This window comes from Erpetoichthys calabaricus, chromosome 1 (genome assembly GCF_900747795.2).
Source record: "Erpetoichthys calabaricus chromosome 1, fErpCal1.3, whole genome shotgun sequence".
NCBI lineage: Eukaryota > Metazoa > Chordata > Cladistia > Polypteriformes > Polypteridae > Erpetoichthys > Erpetoichthys calabaricus.
Genome location: NC_041394.2, coordinates 12,404,919 through 12,423,818, shown reverse-complemented (window position 1 = coordinate 12,423,818; position 18,900 = coordinate 12,404,919). Strand labels below are relative to the sequence as shown.

The following is an 18,900-nucleotide window of genomic DNA, read 5'->3' as shown; positions in this document are numbered from 1 at the left end:
AACGTAAAGTGTGGGGTCTTAAAATAAATATTCTAGAATGAATAATTATATAGTGTGAACGTAAAGTGTGGGGTCTTAAAATAAATATTCTAGAATGAATAATTATATAGTGTGAGTGTAAAGTGTGGGGTCTTAAAATAAATATTCTAATTATATAGTGTGAACGTAAAGTGTGGGGTCTTAAAATAAATATTCTAGAATGAATAATTATATAGTGTGAACGTAAAGTGTGGGGTCTTAAAATAAATATTCTAGAATGAATGATTATACAGTGTGAGTGTAAAGTGTAGGGTCTTAAAATAAATATTCTAATTATATAGTGTGAGCGTAAAGTGTGGGGGTCTTAAAATATATATACTAGAATGAATAATTATATAGTGTGAACATAAAGTGTGGGGGTCTTAAATAAATATTCTAGAATGAATAATTATATAGTGTGAACATAAAGTGTGGGGGTCTTAAAATAAATATTCTAGAATGAATAATTATATAGTGTGAACATAAAGTGTGGGGGTCTTAAAATAAATATTCTACAATGAATAATCATATAGTGTAAATATAAAGATTTATTGAAGGTAGCTCAGCAAATAGTTAAAGAACAAATCAATATACGAGGCTAACTGCCTTATGACTCTTCCAATCATTCAAACTTTTCTTTATATAGCACCTTTCACAGCTCACTATGTAAAATGTTCTAAAAGGACATCGAAAGGACTGGGCATAAATAGTCCTAAATCACCTAAAGGGCTGAGAATTCATGAAATGAAAGCCACTAAATTATTTTTGGGCAGATAAAGATATGCAAACTGTTAAACTGGAAAAGGCGCTATATGAATATAAATTTTAAGACACGAGTCTTAAGACAAATGTTTTCAGAATGAATTTTCAACCCAGGCTGAATATTTTATGATTCTTACAGTGATTCAATCTTTAAGATATATAGCACCTTTCACGAGCCACTTAATCCTTTTGAAAATGAGCTAAAAGGACATTAAAAAAATTTTGGTCACAAATCATTTTAAATGATACGAAAGGGCTGGGAAAGGGTGATGGTGTGAGGAACCTCATCAGAATTAATAAGAGTGGTGACCAGCAGGGGTCAGTGTGGGAGCCACTGCTATTTTTAATATTTATAAATGATATAGATAGGAATATAAATAACAAGCTGGTTAAGTTTGCAGATTATACCAAGCTAGGTGGATTAGCAGATAATTTGGAGTCCTTTATATCATTACAGAAAGACTTGGGCAGATTTGTGGCAGATGAAATGTAATGTCAGTAAATGTAAAGAATTACACATAGGAAGTAAAAATGTGAGGTTTGAATACACAATGGGAGGTCTGAAAATCGAGAGTTCACCTTATAAGAAGAATTTCGGAGTCGTAGTGGACTCTATGCTATCGAATTCCAGACAGTGTTCGGAAGCCGTTAGGAAGACTAACAGAATGTCAGGTTATATAGCGCCTTGATGTGTGGAGTACAAGTCACAGGAGGTTCTGCTCAAGCTTTATAACACACTGGTGAGGCCTCATCTGGAGTACTGGGTGCAGTTTTGGTCTCCAGGCTACAAAAAGGACATAGCAGCACAAGAGAAGGTCCAGAGAAGAGCAACTAGGCTGATTCAGGGCTACAAGGGATGAGTTATGAGGAAAGATTAAAAGAGCTGAGCCTTTACAGTTTAAGACAAATAAGATTAAGAGGAGACCTGACTGAAGTGTTTAAGATTATGAAGGGAATTAATGAAGTGGATTGAGACTGTTATTTTAAAATGAGTTCATCAAGAACACAGAGACACAGCTGGAAACTTGTGAAGGGGAACTTTCACACAAACTTTAGGAAGTTTTTCTTTACACAAAGAACAATAGACACTTGGAATAAGCTACCTAGCAGTGTGGTAGACAGTAGGACTTTAGGGACTTTCAAAACTCGACTTGATGTTTTTTTGGAAGAATTCAGTGGACAGGACTGGCGAGCTTCGTTGGGCTGAATGTCCTGTTCTCGTCTAAAGTGTTGTAATATTCTAAGAAAGGAGGAAGCATGACAAGTGTTTCATAAATGATAATCAACCAGTGCTTGAATGTTTCCTGATTCCTCCAGTGATACAGTCCTATATAGCGCCTTTCACAGGACACTTACCACATTGTAAAGGCTTAGAAGTAGTAAATGGTATCTATCCAAGTTAACCTCTTTCCATTTCAACCATCAGCTTCCTAAAGGATGCAACTGGGAAGCCTTCACCTTGCTCCTCATCTCCGTGTACTCTTGTCTACTTTCTGCATCTCTCTGACTATCCCACTTCTTCTTTGCCATCCTCTTCCTCTGTATACTCTCCTGTATTTCCTCATTCCACCACCAGGTTTCCTTTTCCTCCTTCCTCTTTCCAGATGTCATGCCAAGCCCTCTTCTTGCTGTCACCCTTACTACATCTGCTGTCTGGTGACTCTTCACTGCCACCCTAGTGCCTGTCTCACCTTCTCCCTAAACTCAACCTTGCAGTCTTCCTTTTTCAACTTCCACCATTTGATCCTTGGCTCTGCCCTCACTCCCTTCCTCTTCTTGCTCTCCAACATCATCCTGCAGACCACCATCCCGTGCTGTCTAACTACACTTGCCCCTGCCACCACTTTGCAGTCTTCAATCTCCTTCAGATTGACTCTTCTACCTGTGTGCATCTTCCTCCACTCTTGTACGTCACCCTATGTTCCTCCCTCTTCTTTAAATATGTATTCACCCCAGCCATGTCCATCCTTTTGGCAAAATCCACTCAGGACACTTGAGGGCGCTGTTGCCCAGTGGACCCCAAAAGACAGATACTCTGAACACAAGGTAAAAGCTCTAAGAAGACTTTTAATTCTTTTCTGTTCCAAAAGAGTGCCTTCTAAGCACCATGTCCACAATAAACACCAAATCACTACAACAATTCTCTCCCACCAACCTCCATCACACTCCTCTGCTGGGTTCCCATCAGTCCTTTAAATAGTCTTTGACCAGGAAGTGCTTTGGTCTTTCTGACCATGTGACTGGCTGGCATCTCCAGGTCTAATAAAGAACAAGGATTTTCTTCATCCATCCATCCATCCATCCATCCATCCATCCATCCATCCATCCATCCATCCATTATCCAACCCACTATATCCTAACTATAGGGTCATGGGGGTCTGCTGGAGCCAATCCCCAGCCAACACAGGGTGCAAGGCAGGAAACAAACCCTGGGCAGGGTGCCAGCCCACCGCAGGGCACACACACACACACACACACACCAAGCACACACTAGGGACAATTTAGAATCGCCAATCCACCGAACCTGCATGTCTTTGGACTGTGGGAGGAAACCCACGCAGACACGGGGAGAACATGCAAACTCCACGGAGGGAGGACCTGGGAAGCAAACCCGGGTCTCCTAACTGCGAGGCAGCAGTGCTACTACTGTGCCACCGTGCTGCCCGAAAAGCACTATATAAATGCAAAAAAATTATTTAAAAAAAAAAAAAATTAATTAAAAATCATATGAAGAATAGTTCAAAATTTCACCAGTAGATGGCACTAGTAATGGATAGAAATATTAAAGGAAGTGTTAAAATATCGATTACAAAATTATACTAAAACAAACCCAAGACTAAAAAGTTGAAAATATTATCCATCCATCATCCAACCCGCTATATCCTAAGTACAGGGTCACAGGGTCTGCTGGAGCCAATCCCAGCCAACACAGGTCACAAGGCAGGAAACAAACCCTGGGCAGGGTGCCAGCCCACCGCAGGGCACACACACACACACCAAGCACACACAGCAGGGACAATTTAGAATCGCCAATGCACCTAACCTGCATGTCTTTGGACTGTCGGAGGAAACCCATGCAGACACGGGGAGAACATGCAGACTCCACGCAGGGAGGACCTGGGAAGCAAACCTGGGTCTTCTAACTGTGAGGCAGCAGTGCCACCGTGCCGCCCGGATTTTCTTCAGCCCGGAAATACTTCGGAGCTTCTGTCCTCGTGACTACCTCGCACTTCTGAGCTACAATGAAAGAAAATGTCCCCAGGTGTCTTTGACAGCTCCTCCTGGCGGCACCCACAGCACCCACCAGGTCTGTGTGTCCAAACTCAGTGCCTTCCACTGCACTCCAGGGAAGCTGCCATCTAGCGTTTTGGGGGAAGCAGTGTCGGCAAGTAGCTGCCTTCCCCCATCCTTCTATTCCAGGGGTGTCCCTGCCCGCCGTCCATGACACCACTATCATCTGACCTTCTTCATTCATTTTCTGTCCCCCCCTGGCCATCGGACCTAACTCTTTTTCTATGTTAACTAATGTTGTCTTATTTTAATTTCTTATTTTGTCTTTTATTTTTCTTTTCTTTATTATGTAAAGCACTTTGAGCTACTTTTTGTATGAAAATGTGCTATATATTATTGTTGCCTTATTAAAAAGTCCTAAGCAATTCTCCTTTGGCTAAGCTCTGCTTCTCAGGGGTGGGGTTTGATTTGTCTTCAATTTTTTTTTTTGTTATAAATTGATCTATTTGTATGGAATGAGGGCGGCACGGTGGCGCAGTGGTAGCGCCTCGCAGTTAGGAGACCCGGGTTCGCTTCCCGGGTCCACCCTGCGTGGAGTTTGCATGTTCTCCCCGTGTCTGCGTGGGTTTCCTCCGGGCGCTCTGGTTTCCTCCCACAGTCCAAAGACATGCTGGTTAGATGGATTGGCGTTTCTAAATTGGCCCTAGTGTGTGTTTGTGTGTGTCCTGCGGTGGGTTGGCACCCTGCCCAGGATTGGTTCCTGCCTTGTGCCCTGGGATTGGCTGGGATTGGCTCCAGCAGACCCCCGTGACCATGTGTTCAGATTCAGCGGGTTGGAAAATGGATGGATGGATGGAATGATTACAATAAAATTAATAAATAAAATTAAAAAAAAAAAAGAAAATGTGTTATATAAATAAATGTTGTTATTGTTGTTCATTCCTCTCCTTGACACCATACCTACCCATCACCTCCTCTCTTCCCTTCACCAAAACGTCTATTGAAATCCGCTCCAATCACCACTCTCTGTTCATCACCTCATCCAACTCACTCCAGAAATCTTCCTTCTCATCCATTGAACAACCAACTTGTGGGGCATTTGCAATAACAACATTCATCATCACAGCTTCATAATCATCACTGTCTCTGACACTTCTAAAACACTCTTCAGGATAAACCCCTACCTCAGCTCTCCTCACATGCACACCATGATCCCCCCTCTGGTCCACTGGCCTTACTCCCCTTCCATGTGGTCTCCTACACACGATATATCAACCTGCCAACCATCATACAGTCATGTGAAAAAGTTTGGGACCCCCTCTCAGCCTGCATCATAATTGACTCTCCTTTCAATAATAAAGATAACAGTGGTATGTCTTTAATTTCCTAGGAACATCTGAGTACTGCGGTGTTTTCTGAACAAAGATTTTTAGTGACGCAGTATTTAGTTGTATGAAATTAAAGTGAAAAACAGGCTGTGGCACAAATGTGGGTCCCCTTGTCATTGTGCTGATTTGAATGCCTGTCACTGCTCAATGCTGATTACTTACAACACCAAATTGGTGGGATGAGCTCGTTAAGCCTTGAACTTCATAGACAGGTGTGTCCATCATGAGATATAAAGGTATTTAAGGGGGTCAATTACAAGTTGTGCTTCACTTTGACTGTCCTCTGAAGAGTGACATCATGGGATCCTCAAAGCAACTCTCCAAAGATCTGAAAACAAAGATTGTTGAGTCTCCTGGTTTAGAGGAAGGCTACAAAAAGCCATCTCAGAGGTTTAAACTGTCAGTTTCAACTGTAAGGAATGGAATCAGGAAATGGAAGGCCACAGGCACAGTTGCTGTTAAACCAGCAGGTCTGGCAGGCTAAGAAAAATACAGGAGCGGCATATGAGCAGGATTGTGAGAATGGTGACAGACAACCACAGATCACCTCCAAAGACCTGCAAGAACATCTTGCTGCAGATGGTGTATCTGGACATAGTTCTACAATTCAATTTGCACAAAGAACATCTGTATGGCAGGGTGATGAGAGAGAAGCCCTTTCTGCACTCACGCCACAAACAGAGTCGCTTGTTGTATGCCAATGCTCATTTAGACAAGCCAGATTCATTTTGGAACAAAGTGCTTTGGACTGATGAGACAGAAATGGAGTTAATTGGTCAAAACAAAAAGTGCTTTGCATGGCGGAAGAAGAACACCGCATTCCAAGAGAAACCCCTGCTACCTACTGTCACATTTGGTGGAGGTTCCATCATGCTGTGGGGCTGTGTGGCTAGTTCAGGGACTGGGGCCCTTGTTAAAGTCGAGGGTCGGATGAATTCAACTCAATATCAACAAATTCTTCAGGATAATGTTCAAGCATCAGTCACAAAGTTGAAGTTACGCAGGGGTTGGATATTCCAACAAGACAATGACCCAAAACACAGTTGGAAATCTACAAAGGCATTCATGCAGAGGGAGAAGTACAATGTTCTGGAATGGCCGTCACAGTCCACTGACTTGAATATCATGGAAAATCTATGGGATGATTTGAAGCAGGCTGTCCATCAAATTGAACTGAACTGGAGAGATTTTGTATGAAGAATGGTCAGAAATACCTCCATCCAGAATCAGACACTCATCACAGGCTATAGGAGGACAGCGTCTAGAGGTGTTAGATTTGTAAAAGGAGGCTCAACTAAGTATTGATGTCATATCTCTGTTGGGGTGCCCACATTTATGCACCTGTCTAATTTTGTTATGATGCATATTTTCTGTTAATCCAATAAACTGAATGTCACTGCTGTAATACTACTGTGTCCACAAGGCATGTCAGATATTAAAAGGAAGTTGCTACTTTGAAAGCTCAGCCAATGAGAAACAAAAATCCAAAGAATTAAGAAGGGGGCAGCACGGTGGCGCAGTGGGTAGCGCTGCTGCCTCCTAGTTAGGAGACCTGGGTTCGCTTCCCAGGTTCTCCCTGCATGGAGTTTGCATGTTCTCCCCGTGTCTGCGTGGGTTTCCTCCCACAGTCCAAAGACATGCAGGTTAGGTACATTGACCATTCTAAATTGTCCCTGGTGTGTGTGTGTGTGCACGCCCTGCGGTGGGCTGGTGCCCTGCCTGGGGTTTGTTTCCTGCCCTCTGTTGGCTGAGATTGTCTTCAGCAGACCCCCGTGACCCTGTATTTAGGATATAGCAGGTTAGATGATGGATGGATGGATTAAGAGGAGTTCCCAATCTTTTTCATATGACTGTATCTGCTGTCATCCCTTACCAGTCATACTGCCGACATTCAAAGTTCCTACCCTTTCTTCCTCTCTCCTAACCTTCCTCTTCTCCACCTGTCTCCAGACACATCTCCCTCTTCTTCTTCAGCCAGTAGTAGCCCAATTTCCGTCATCACCCTGTTGGCAGCTATTGTTAACCCGGGCCTCGACCAATCGCAATCTTTGTCCGCATGCTGACCTGGAAAAATTTTACATGGGATGCCCTTCCTGATGTAACCCTCCTCTCTTATCCAGGCTTGGGACCAGACTGGTTTGTGCACCCCCCCTATCCCCCCACCATGGTTCGGTTAAACTACTTATATCCATGAAGCCCCCAGTCTCCATCTGTCTCTGAGTGTATATCCACAGGGTCATAGCGCCACCCCCAGGTGCAGATGTGCCATGTTTGGCACCAACTATCACTCGGTGGTCTCACTCACTTCATTGCTGGCTGTTTCTGTGCTGCTGTGCTCTGACTTTGACTGATGACATTTTTACGCACGTCCTCCAGCTCAGTAAAGGGTCATTATCTCAGATGGTTACAAGTGACACCTCCTCCAGTGTCACACTCTAGCATTGTCACCCCCCGAATGGACTCTCGTGCTCCTCCACATTCACACGCGCCCCCTACCCAGGGGTTAATAGGCGGCTCAGTGACACGGTGGCCTCTCCTGCTATCGTCCCCACGGTGACACAATGGGTCCTCTCTGCATGCTCTGCCGCAGAGGACTCCATGACAATAGCATTCCCACACACTGGGGGGCCGCGGTTTCGACAGCTAAAGAGAAGGCAACGACTGAGAAGGAGGGGAAGGACCCTGGCCAAGTGATCGTGGCTGCATTTTCTCACACATTTCTTTCTTTCTTTGGTTTTTCTCCAGTCGGCTTTGTTTTCACGCAACAAAAAAAAAAATAAAAAAGCCAACAGTCACCAAGCTCTTTAAAAGGGGGTCCGGGTACCTTAGTGGAGACCTCAACTCATCCAGCTGCCAGTTTCATTGTATTAATGCATTAGTGAGCCTTTACGTGTGTCCATAGGCTCAAAGCTACTTGGTGAGAACGCCTTCCACTCAAAAGAGTTCAGGGCACAGCAGTAGAAACTATGGAGTGGGCAGAAGAAAGGGGCATAAGGGCAAATTATGAAGAATTAAAGATGAGCTAATTGGCAGCACAGTGTGGCCAGTTAACAAGTTGTTTCCTATGAAATGATGTGATAACATTATGGTTAAATAAAAATGAATAGAAAAAATGAATAATGGTGGGCAGCACAGGGGCACAGTGGCACAGTGGTAAGCAGTGCCACCTCTAAACCCTGGAGTTCTGGCTCAGATGCCATCTTCATGAAGCCTGCATGTTCTCTCCTTGTCCATGTGCGTTGGTCACCAGCTACTCCACTTTCACTCCCAGTACCCAGCTCCCCAATACATCTGTTTGTCGACTCTAAAAGGGTCCAGCAGGATAGGGTGGGGTGGGTGGGCTTGAGATGGCAGGTAAGCACTAGAAAGCTAGAAATGAATTAATTATATTTATTAAATACTGCTGCCTCGCAGTTGGGAGACCTGGGGACCTGGGTTCGCTTCCCGGGTCCTCCCTGCGTGGAGTTTGCATGTTCTCCCCGTGTCTGCGTGGGTTTCCTCCGGGCGCTCCGGTTTCCTCCCACAATCCAAAGACATGCAGGTTAGGTGGATTGGCGATTCTATATTGGCCCTAGTGTGTGCTTGGTGTGTGGGTGTGTTTGTGTGTGTCCTGAGGTGGGTTGGCACCCTGCCCGGGATTGGTTCCTGCCTTGTGCCCTGTGTTGGCTGGGATTGGCTCCAGCAGACCCCCGTGACCCTGTGTTCGGATTCAGCGGGTTGGAAAATGGATGGATGGATATTTATTAAATACTTCTGAGGGCGGCACGGTGGCACAGTGGGTAGCACTGCTGCCTCGCAGTTGGTGGACCTGGGTTCGCTTCCCGGGTCCTCCCTGCATGGAGTTTGCATGTTCTCCCCGTGTCTGCGTGGGTTTCCTCCGGGTGCTCCGGTTTCCTCCCACAGTCCAAAGACATGCAGGTTCTAAATTGGCCCAAGTGTGTGGGTGTGTTTGTGTGTGCCCTGTGGTGGGTTGGCACCCTGCCCAGGATTGGTTCCTACCTTGTGCCCTTTGTTGGCTGGGATTGGCTCCAGCAGACCCCCGTGACCCTGTGTTTGGATTCAGCGGGTTGGAAAATGGATGGATGGATGGAAATACTTCTGATGGGAATGACACTATGCAACATCTCGACTGGGTTCCTTGGATCTCTTTCCAGGTAGCTGGTGCCACACACGTGGGAGGCAGCTAAAGGGCTTGAAAGACGGTGATTCCATGCCAAACCAGGGGTTGGCAGAGTGCGCTAATCCTTTCTCTTTTGTCCCCGCTGACCAAAGACGGGAAATTCTCCCTGGGCTCGATGACATCACCTGAGGTTCTGGGGCTGATGACGTCACTTCCGGTTCCTGTCCAGATGGCATCATTTCTCCTGCCTAACTATAAAAGCTGCCATATTCCTTCTGTCAATCAGTTCTGTTTCGACTCACATCTGTAGCAAGTGCGATGGAAACCGGGCTGTCAGCGAGCCCCGAACCGCCAGCATGAATACACGAAGAGTCCCGACTTCAAATAAAGGTGTGTTTATTCGCCACAAGACACGGTACCACCACAATTCTTTTCTCAATTTTCTCTCATCACCGCACTGCCTTCCTCCACTTGAGTGTTGCCCTACGTCCTCCCAGCTCCGACTAGCCTGGAAAAGGGAGTGCTGTCCCTTTTATTATGGACCCGGTAGTTCTTCTGGTGCCAGGGCGATTGTCTGATGGAAGCACTTCCAGGTGGTATGAGAGTCCATTATAACAGCAGGACTGGATCTCCGAGCATGCTCTGCTGGCTTCCTATTGGGCACTGATATCCAGGGCCGCTGATATCTAGTAAAACCCCCCAGCGACATTTCTTGTCAGTGGGCTGTACGTCCACCCCTTTTGGTCCTTCTTTCCACATCTGATCCCTTCTTCCTCCCCGGCTGAGATGCCCACCTGCCTGTTAGGGTAAGGAACCATCCCTTATTCTGGCCTGGATGCCCGTCCAGCCCATGTGGCATCTACACAAGCTGGCATTTATCTTTTTGGTTTTGCCTATTTTTGCAGTCAATACTTGAAGTATATGGGAGGCTTCCCCATCAAAGTGTATTCTTGCCACACTGGTTATGGTGGTCTTTTGGTTGATTGAACCACTATGAAACCTCTTGTTCTCCCACCTTCAGTTTCTGAGACCCCTGAATATGTTTGCAAGGGGTAAGGGGTACATTTCGCACAAGCTTTAAGAATATTTTTCTTCACACAGAGAACCATAGACACTTGGAATAAGCGATCAGGTAGTGTGGTAGACAGGAGGACTTTAGGGACTTTCAAAACTCGACTTGATGTTTTTTTGGAAGAATTAAGTATACAAAATTTAGTTCTTGTCCAGACAGTTCTAACGTTCTAATATAAAGAAATCTGAAACATTGTGAAGAACTGTGACCTGGCCAGATACTTGTGCCTCTGGTCATTTAAGATGGCATATACGTTTGGCCTTTTCTCAGGTTGACATAAACAAGACTGGTCACTGGACAAGACTTCACGTCAGAGCCATATTCATAGATCTCTGTGCAAATGGAAGTACAGTAGCTACAACACTGATGGTTCATCTTCCTCCCCATGGTGATGTTCATAGGGGCTGACGTCTTCACACTTTAACCAGCATGGGGGACCGGCCTGAAGAGCTGCAACATGTTTGCTACTATCACATACAGTACCCTGGATGACTGGTGTGTAGTTCTTAGCTTAGTGGAGACTTATGGAATTCTCTCTGAGGAAGATCTTTCATTCTTCCAGTGATTTTTTTTCCCTGATGCGTCTACATTTGTGGAGAAGATGTGGCTTCTTGAGGACTGGACGTTGCTTGCTTGGATTTTTTCACTTTTCTTTAGGTATGAGGGCCGCTCAATAATTAATCTACCTCAGTAGGAAAGAAAAGATGAGTACCAGCATGAAGTTATGGGAAAGAGTAGTGGAAGCTCGGTTAAGGAATGAGGTAATGATTAGTGAGCAACAGTGTGGTTTCATGCCAAGAAAGAGCAGCACAGATGAGATGTTTGCTCTGAGGATGTTGATGGAGAAGTATAGAGAAGGCCGAAAGAAGTTGCATTGCGTCTTTGTGGACCTGGAGAAAGAATATGACAGGGTGAGGAGAGAGGAGCTGTGGTATTGTATGAGGAAGACGGGAGTGGCAGAGAAGTATGTAAGAGTTGTACAGGATATGTACGAGGGAAGTGTGACCGTGGTGAGGTCTGTGGTAGGAGTGACGGAAGTGGGATGACATCAGGGATCGGCTCTGAGCCCTTTCTTATTTGCAATGGTGATGGACAGGTTGACAGACGAGATTAGACCGGAGTCATCGTGGACTATGATGTTTGCTGATGACATTGTGATCTGTAGTGAGAGTAGGGAGCAGGTTGTGGAGACCCTGGAGAGGTGGAGATATGAGAGGAGAGGAGAGGAATGAAGGTCAGTAGGACCACCAAGACAGAATACATGTTTGTGAATGAGAGGGAGGTCAGTGAAATGGTGAGGATGAGGGAGTAGAGTTGGCGAAGGTGGATGAGTTTAAATACTTGGGATCAACAGTACAGAGTAATGGGGAGTGTGGAAGAGAAGTGAAGAAGAGAGTGCAGGCAGGGTGGAATGGGAGAAGAGTGTCAGGAGTGATTTGTGACAGACGGGAAGGTCTACAGGACGGTAGTGAGACCAGCTATGTTATACGGGTTGGAGACGGTGGCACAGGAGACAGAGCTGGAGGTGGCAGAGTTAAAGATGCTAAGATTGGCATTGGGTGTGACGAGGATAGACAGGACTAGAAATGAGGACATTAGAGGGTCAGCTCAGGTGGGACGGTTGGGAGACAAAGTCAGAGAGGTGAGATTGCATTGGTTTGGACATGTGTAGAGGAAAGATGAGGGGTGTAATGAGAAAAGGGTGCTAAGGATAGAGCTGCCAGAGAACAGAAAAAGAGGAAGAGCTGAGAGAAGGTTTATGGATGTGGTGAGAGAGGACATGCAGGTGATGGGTGTCATAGAGCATGATGATGAGGACAAGAAGAATGGAAGAAGATGATCTGTTGTGGCAACCCCTAATGTAGCAGCCGAAAGGAGAAAAAGTAGGAATAAAAGAGTTTTCAGGAAATGTTTGTTTTATTTTTCAATAGAGTCCCCTGATAGTTCCGTACACTTCATCCACTTTTCCTACAATGACTTTAACCCCTTCAAACCAGGAAGTCACAGCTGCCTTGACGTCTTCATCACTTGAACACCGCTGTCCACAGAGAGATTTCTTCAGAACTTGGAACAGGAAATCATCTGAGGGCGCCAGAACAGGACTGTAGGATGTGGGGTTCAGCAGCTGGAATCCACATTCTCGGATGGCAGCCTGTGATTGGCGTGACATGTGAACGGGTGACTTGTCATGAAGAAGCGGCACGCCTCATCCTTTCTCCTTGATTGGCTCACTTCGGACGTCATACGTGGACCTCTGGGCCACCATCATTTGCTGGGCCTGACAGGGGGCTTGGCACCTGGGGGTGTCCCTGACTCTGTGAGCGTGAGACCAATCAGCTCCCCATGCAGTGGTCCTACATCACAGGGGCTCAGGCTGATCATTGTGTTGGCATAACTCTCCCCCAGTTATGGTTGTCTTGTGTGGCATGAACTGGGTCGGTTTTAAGATGATGTTTATGACAGTCTACTTTAATGATCAAATCAACTTAAGGTGGAAATTTTGAGATTAAAGCCAATTTCCACTTTAATCACAAAATAGACCTTTTTGGCGTGACTCCAATACGTCGCCATACATTCTGATACTGTTGTGAGGGTGCAAAAAAAAAATAAAAAGACAATACAGAAGATGGTATGTGAGACCTTTAAAACGTATCGTGTTATTACGGTCGGGAATATGCGACGCTTGAATATAAAAGCACCACGAATGCATTTGTACGTCGGACCATTCATCAAATATTGAAGAGCGCACATCGATCCCGTAGGATCCTCAAAGAGCCTCAAATGGCCCTTTCAAAACTCTGCATGTTGCTCACTCAGATCTCCTTTTGTGTTCTTCTTAATGGGTTGGGAGATCAGAAACAAATGGAGTGTTATGAATGTCACGCATCTCTTCATTGGCTCACTCAAGGTATGTGACAATCTGCCGGGGTGAGAGGGGGCACCGTCACTAGCTGAGTCTCCTCCTTCTCTCCCCACAGCTCTGAGACACCGCCCACGGAGGGCACTTAGCCACGCCCCTTCCCATCCTCACAAGATAAGAAGCTCGAGTGCCTGGAAGGAGCTCTCTTTGGAGACCAAGACCTGGTGAGACAAGAGCTCCCCGGGACCTCTGTTTTTCTTAAAAATTTGGCTGAACAGAACCCTTTGTTTGTTATTGTGCTGCCTATTATTTAGTTGCCAGAACGCATTAACTTTAAGTTAAAAGAAAAGAAGAAAAAAAAAAGAAAAGAAAAGAAAGGACATTAAACAGGATGACTTGGTTAGCATCCCAACTAGTCTTCTGTTGTCAAGGTCCCTTCTTCCTATGCCTGACCATAAAATAAGCAAAAATGAAGGAGGAAACCAGGAAGGGGCACAGCACTGTATGAGACACCTAGAAAGAAAACATCAGGATAAACCAGAGATACGTTTCGAAAAAGTATCACCTCAGCTTTCACTAAGCAAATCAATGCTTCACACAGCAGGAGACATTGACAGAAGGGTCTACGGAGGGTCACACATGGTCACTTGTCAAATGACTAAATCAGATAAATGTCACAACATAGTCAAGGAATAAACACGTCCAGCTGCTGCAGATGTGGCTGATATAATAGTTATCAAGCAATACAATCTCATGATGTGGCAGATAGATAGATAGATAGATAGATAGATAGATAGATAGATAGATAGATAGATAGATAGATAGATAGATAGATAGATAGATAGATAGATAGATAGAGTGAAAGGCACTATATAATAGATAGATAGATAGATAGATAGATAGATAGATAGATAGATAGATAGATAGAGTGAAAGGCACTATATAATAGATAGATAGATAGAGTGGGGGGCATATACTTTTTCACAGCACTCTGACATTCTCAACTTGGTTTTCTCCAATTCAGGGCTGTGGTCCGCAGGAGGCCAGCAGTACTGGCAGCTCCATATTCATAAGACACTTTGCGGTTTGTCTATATAGCCTCTTTCATGCCACACCTACACGCTGCCCTTATTCATGCCCATGACGCACGTGCGCTGGCATGCTGCAGAGAACAAAATGTGCCTGCCAGTGACACTTTTACTCCTTCTCGTCTAAACAATGGCAGGCAGCCGATGACGACATGCCTAAAAACAGCACTCCAGCACTCGGGCTGCGGGATTTGGGTTTGAAAATCCTTTAATTACAGGTGTGCTGCCTCAAAGGCTTCTCGAGCCGCCACCTCAAAGCGGGCTTTGATTACATGATGTCACTTCTCTTGAGTGAACTCGCTTCGGGCGGAAAGGTGCCGCCCCATTGCATTAGGCTGCGCCCAGCCGCTCAAATTCTGGGGGCCCTTCTAATCAGGCTAATCATAAGACAAAGCAAATGGCATGAAGTACTGCAAGCCGCTCCTAATGAGAGCATTAAATGGCACTAAATCGCGGGCTGGGTGGTCACCGCCATTCACTCCCGCTGTGATGGTGTGCAGGTGAGGGGTGGACTTTGGACCGCCATTCACATTTTCAGTATACAACAAAAAGTTCATTCATTCCTAATGGTAGGGTCCACAATTACAAGGGGGCTTCAAACAGTTCAATCGCAGATCAGATGTGGGATGTATGGAGGGGGCTAATGAGTTAAACCAACTCTTTAACAGGTGCCCAGGTGCCTGCCTCCCACTCCAGACCACATGCCACTGTCCACACACCCTTTGGAGGTTCACACTTCTGCATACCAGCTGCCAATGTTTGTGCCCTCATGTACCAGCTATAGCGATGTATGCCCACCACTCTACCCCCCTCCAAGCCCCCCAGGACTGACTTTCAAAGCAGACCACGTGAAGAGAGACTTGAGGTACTGAAGGTCTGCATTGGGCAACAGTCTGAACCTACTTCAGCATATCATCATCATCATCAAAGGTTTCCTGCTGTACGGAAAACATCTTGTGTGGTCCCGGACTCCCTTCTGGAAAGGCAGAAGAGCAGGGAGAGGATCTTATTACTGACTTCTCTAGAGCATCCAACACCAAACAGGCCAAACTTCAAGGGGAGAAGCTCCAGTCCATGAGGGTCAATGCTATCAGTGTGCACTGGATAATGGACCACCTAACTGTTTGTGCAGCTTAAGAACGTGTATGTGATGTGGTCAGGAGTAGCACAGGACTTCCACAGGGAGCTGTCTGGGCTCCATTCTTGGTTACCCTGCAGACCTCCGACTTCAGATACAAGACGGACACAGCCATAGGAGAATGAATATAGGACACTAGTGAAGGAGTTTACTGAATGGTGCAAACTCAACCACCTGAAGCTCAAGACCAGTAAGACAAAGCAGATAATTGTAGATGTCAATAGGTTCAAACACCCACTTGGCACCTGGTTCTCAGCGATGGTGATGACTTATAAACACATCAGGGTGCATCTGAATGACAGGCTTGAGTGGAGTACCATGGAGGCCATCTGTACACAAGAAGGGTCAAAGTCAACTCTATGCCCTGAGGTGGTTTATACCAGTCTGTAGTGGCCAGTGCCATCTTCTATAGGGTAGTGTGCTGGGAAAATGGCTGTGGTACTTCGAGGACCACCATGTAGGGTCAATCCAGCTCCCAGCCATCAGGATCCTCCATGAGTCACTCCTTGGATAAGGTGGTCTTGTGCTCTCTGTGTGCCGAAGGGCACTGAGGTGGCCTAGCAGATATCTTAAGTCACAAGGACATCATGTGCACTGTGCCAACATACTGTGCCAATGACTGACATATAGTGCCTTTCATATCTATCTATCTATCTATCTATCTATCTATCTATCTATCTATCTATCTATCTATCTATCTATCTATCTATCATAGATATACATATATGACATACTGTACATATGCTCCTGTCTCAGAATAAAGTGTAATGAGTAATAACTAAAATTTTTTAAAAAACCATAACGTCATCACATTTTTGTCCCATGTGCGTTCATAGCAGACACAAGTTTCTAATACTTACCTTTGTAAATGTGGATGTAGCTGGAAACATAAAGTTTGAAGCCCTTCTCCCTTTTGGCTCCTGACGTTTGGCACAATCTTTGAATAATGTCACTTACGTCGTCTACCGTAAGACTGGGCACGTCTTGAAGTGATTGTGTGAAAATTGCCACAGCCAGTCCATTTTGATATCAGTGTTGGAAGTGCAGCAGCTGGCTGACGCAGAATCCAGAAGAGAGTGAGCATACAGCCTACTGTGAACTTCTAAACGCAGTAAGTGTCACACAGGCATGAAGGTAACGAGCACAGTAGAGAGAGAGCTTGAGACAGAGATGCTGGAGTGTGTCTTATGGGCTGTCACACACGTGCGATCAGGAGGAAGCTGAGAGAACCGAGTGAAGGTAATTACGCACCAGGACAGGGGATGGCAGGGTGCGCTAAACCAACTTCTGTTATCTCTGCAGGCCAAATACGGGAATTCATATCTGATTCAACATCGATGACATCACTTCCAGTTCAGGTGCCAAGACTGACGTCACTCCCGGTTCCTGTGCCAGATGACGTCATTTCCGTTTATTGGGTTTTAAAACCGCCATCTTCTCAACCAGCCCCTCAGTTCAGTTTTGGATCTCGATCGGTGCACGTCACTGAATATTTCAATATCCTTTTGCAGCCAGGGACAATATAAGGATGGCTGCCCCAAACATTTTTGTGTGTCCAGACTGATACTTTCACAGGGCACACAGAAAAAAGAAGTGTCAGAACTTTCTTGGATTCTGCACCACAGTGTCGCCCCCTACTGGGGATTTAGGCAGCCATAGAAGCTCAGGAGATCACCCCATCCCCCCAACTCCCCCCCCCACCCGCTTTCAAAGGGAAGTGAAAGACTCAGGCAGACGCAGCTTCAACAAAACATCACTAAAGTTATGAACCCCAGGCACGTTATGTGCATACCAGTGAAGGGGATAGAATGGCGAACACACACAGACAGCAGAGGCTCATTTTGGCTGAGATGAAAGAACTCCACCGTCGGTTTTGGTATCCGGGGATCAGTCCATCCAAGGAACCTGCAACTGACTGCCGCTTGAATCACAGAGCACGGGACCCTTACAACTCTCTCTGTAAGTGCTAGGGTTAGGGTTAGGGTTAGGGTTGATCATTTGGGCTGGGACCCTCAGGATGAATTTCTCTTGCATTCCAAGGGAGGATGTGGACATTGAACCCAAATATGTTCCGTGCCTCCATTGTTGTGGTCATCAGTGCATAAATTATCCACCTGAACCCGTTGGTAGACACCAGCAGTAAAGGAAACCATCAGGCAGAAGAAAGAGGACAGCTTGGACAGCTTGCCAACGGGCCTAAGCGGAGTGTGATAGAAATTATGGAAGCAAAAATTTGGAGGTGGGAGGAATTCGGTGAGGCCCAGGAAAATGATCATCTGTTGGCCGTGAAGGGATTCTGGAAAACCGTGAGACAACTCAGGAGGGGAAGCGGAGGATCACCCAGTGCTGCTGACATCACTTGGGGAGCCACGGTGAGGACCTCTTAAACTATTGGACTCTCACACCCATCACTTGAGCCGAGGTCGTTGAGGTCTGTGGAAAGTCCCCATGGGTGGGTGGGTGTTTGATATTCGCCCCGATTTCCCGAAGGCTCTGGATGTTATTGGGCTGTCTTGGCTGATGCGCAACTTCGGTATTGAGTGGAGGTTGGGGACAACGCTTCTGGTGTGAAAAAACGGCTTGGTGGTCTGCATCTTTATAAATGGGGTGCGTTCCAACTTTAGGGGGATCTCACTCCTTATCCTGTCTAGGATGGCTGATTTCCAGGGTTTCTGGAAAGGAGGGTCCAAGGTCAGATCTGGGAGGAACAATAATGGATTTTGTCCCCGGGCATGGAGCACTAGACCAACTTTTTAAGGATTCTGGAGGGTTCAGGGGAGTCTGCTCAACCATTCTGTATGTGTTTTTGTGGACCTGGAAAAGGCATATGACCCCAACCCTCAGGGTGTCCTGTAGTGGGTACTTTAGGAGTATGGGGTAACAGGGAGGATATTTGGTCCCTTTATAACCAGAGCAACAGCTTGGTTTGCTTTGCTGACAGTAAGTCAGACTCATTCCTACTGTAGTGAGGGTGAGACCCCCACTGAGGTGTACCCTTTGCCACCAATTCTATTCAGAATTTTTATAGACAGAATTCCTAGGCATATCCATGGAGTGGTCGATGATCAATTTGGTGACCTCAGCATCTCTGCTTTTTTGCAGACGATGAGGTCCCGTTGGCTTCTTCATTTTTGACCACAGACACACACTGGGACGGTTTGAGGCCGAGCATGAAGCACAGCCTGGTTGAGGATCAGCACCTCCCATTCTGAGGTTATGGATC

General features: G+C 45.9%; 1 protein-coding gene across 1 annotated transcript in view; it reads left to right on the top strand.

The window, feature by feature from the left end:
• Window positions 1-18,663, top strand: part of ap2s1 (adaptor related protein complex 2 subunit sigma 1) — a 372,915-nt gene extending 354,252 nt beyond the window's left edge. The window contains exon 6 of the mRNA XM_051934442.1: window positions 18,650-18,663. The gene's annotated coding sequence lies outside the window, so the exon portion shown is untranslated. The remainder of the gene's footprint in view (window positions 1-18,649) is intronic.
• Window positions 18,664-18,900: the final 237 nt, after the last annotated feature.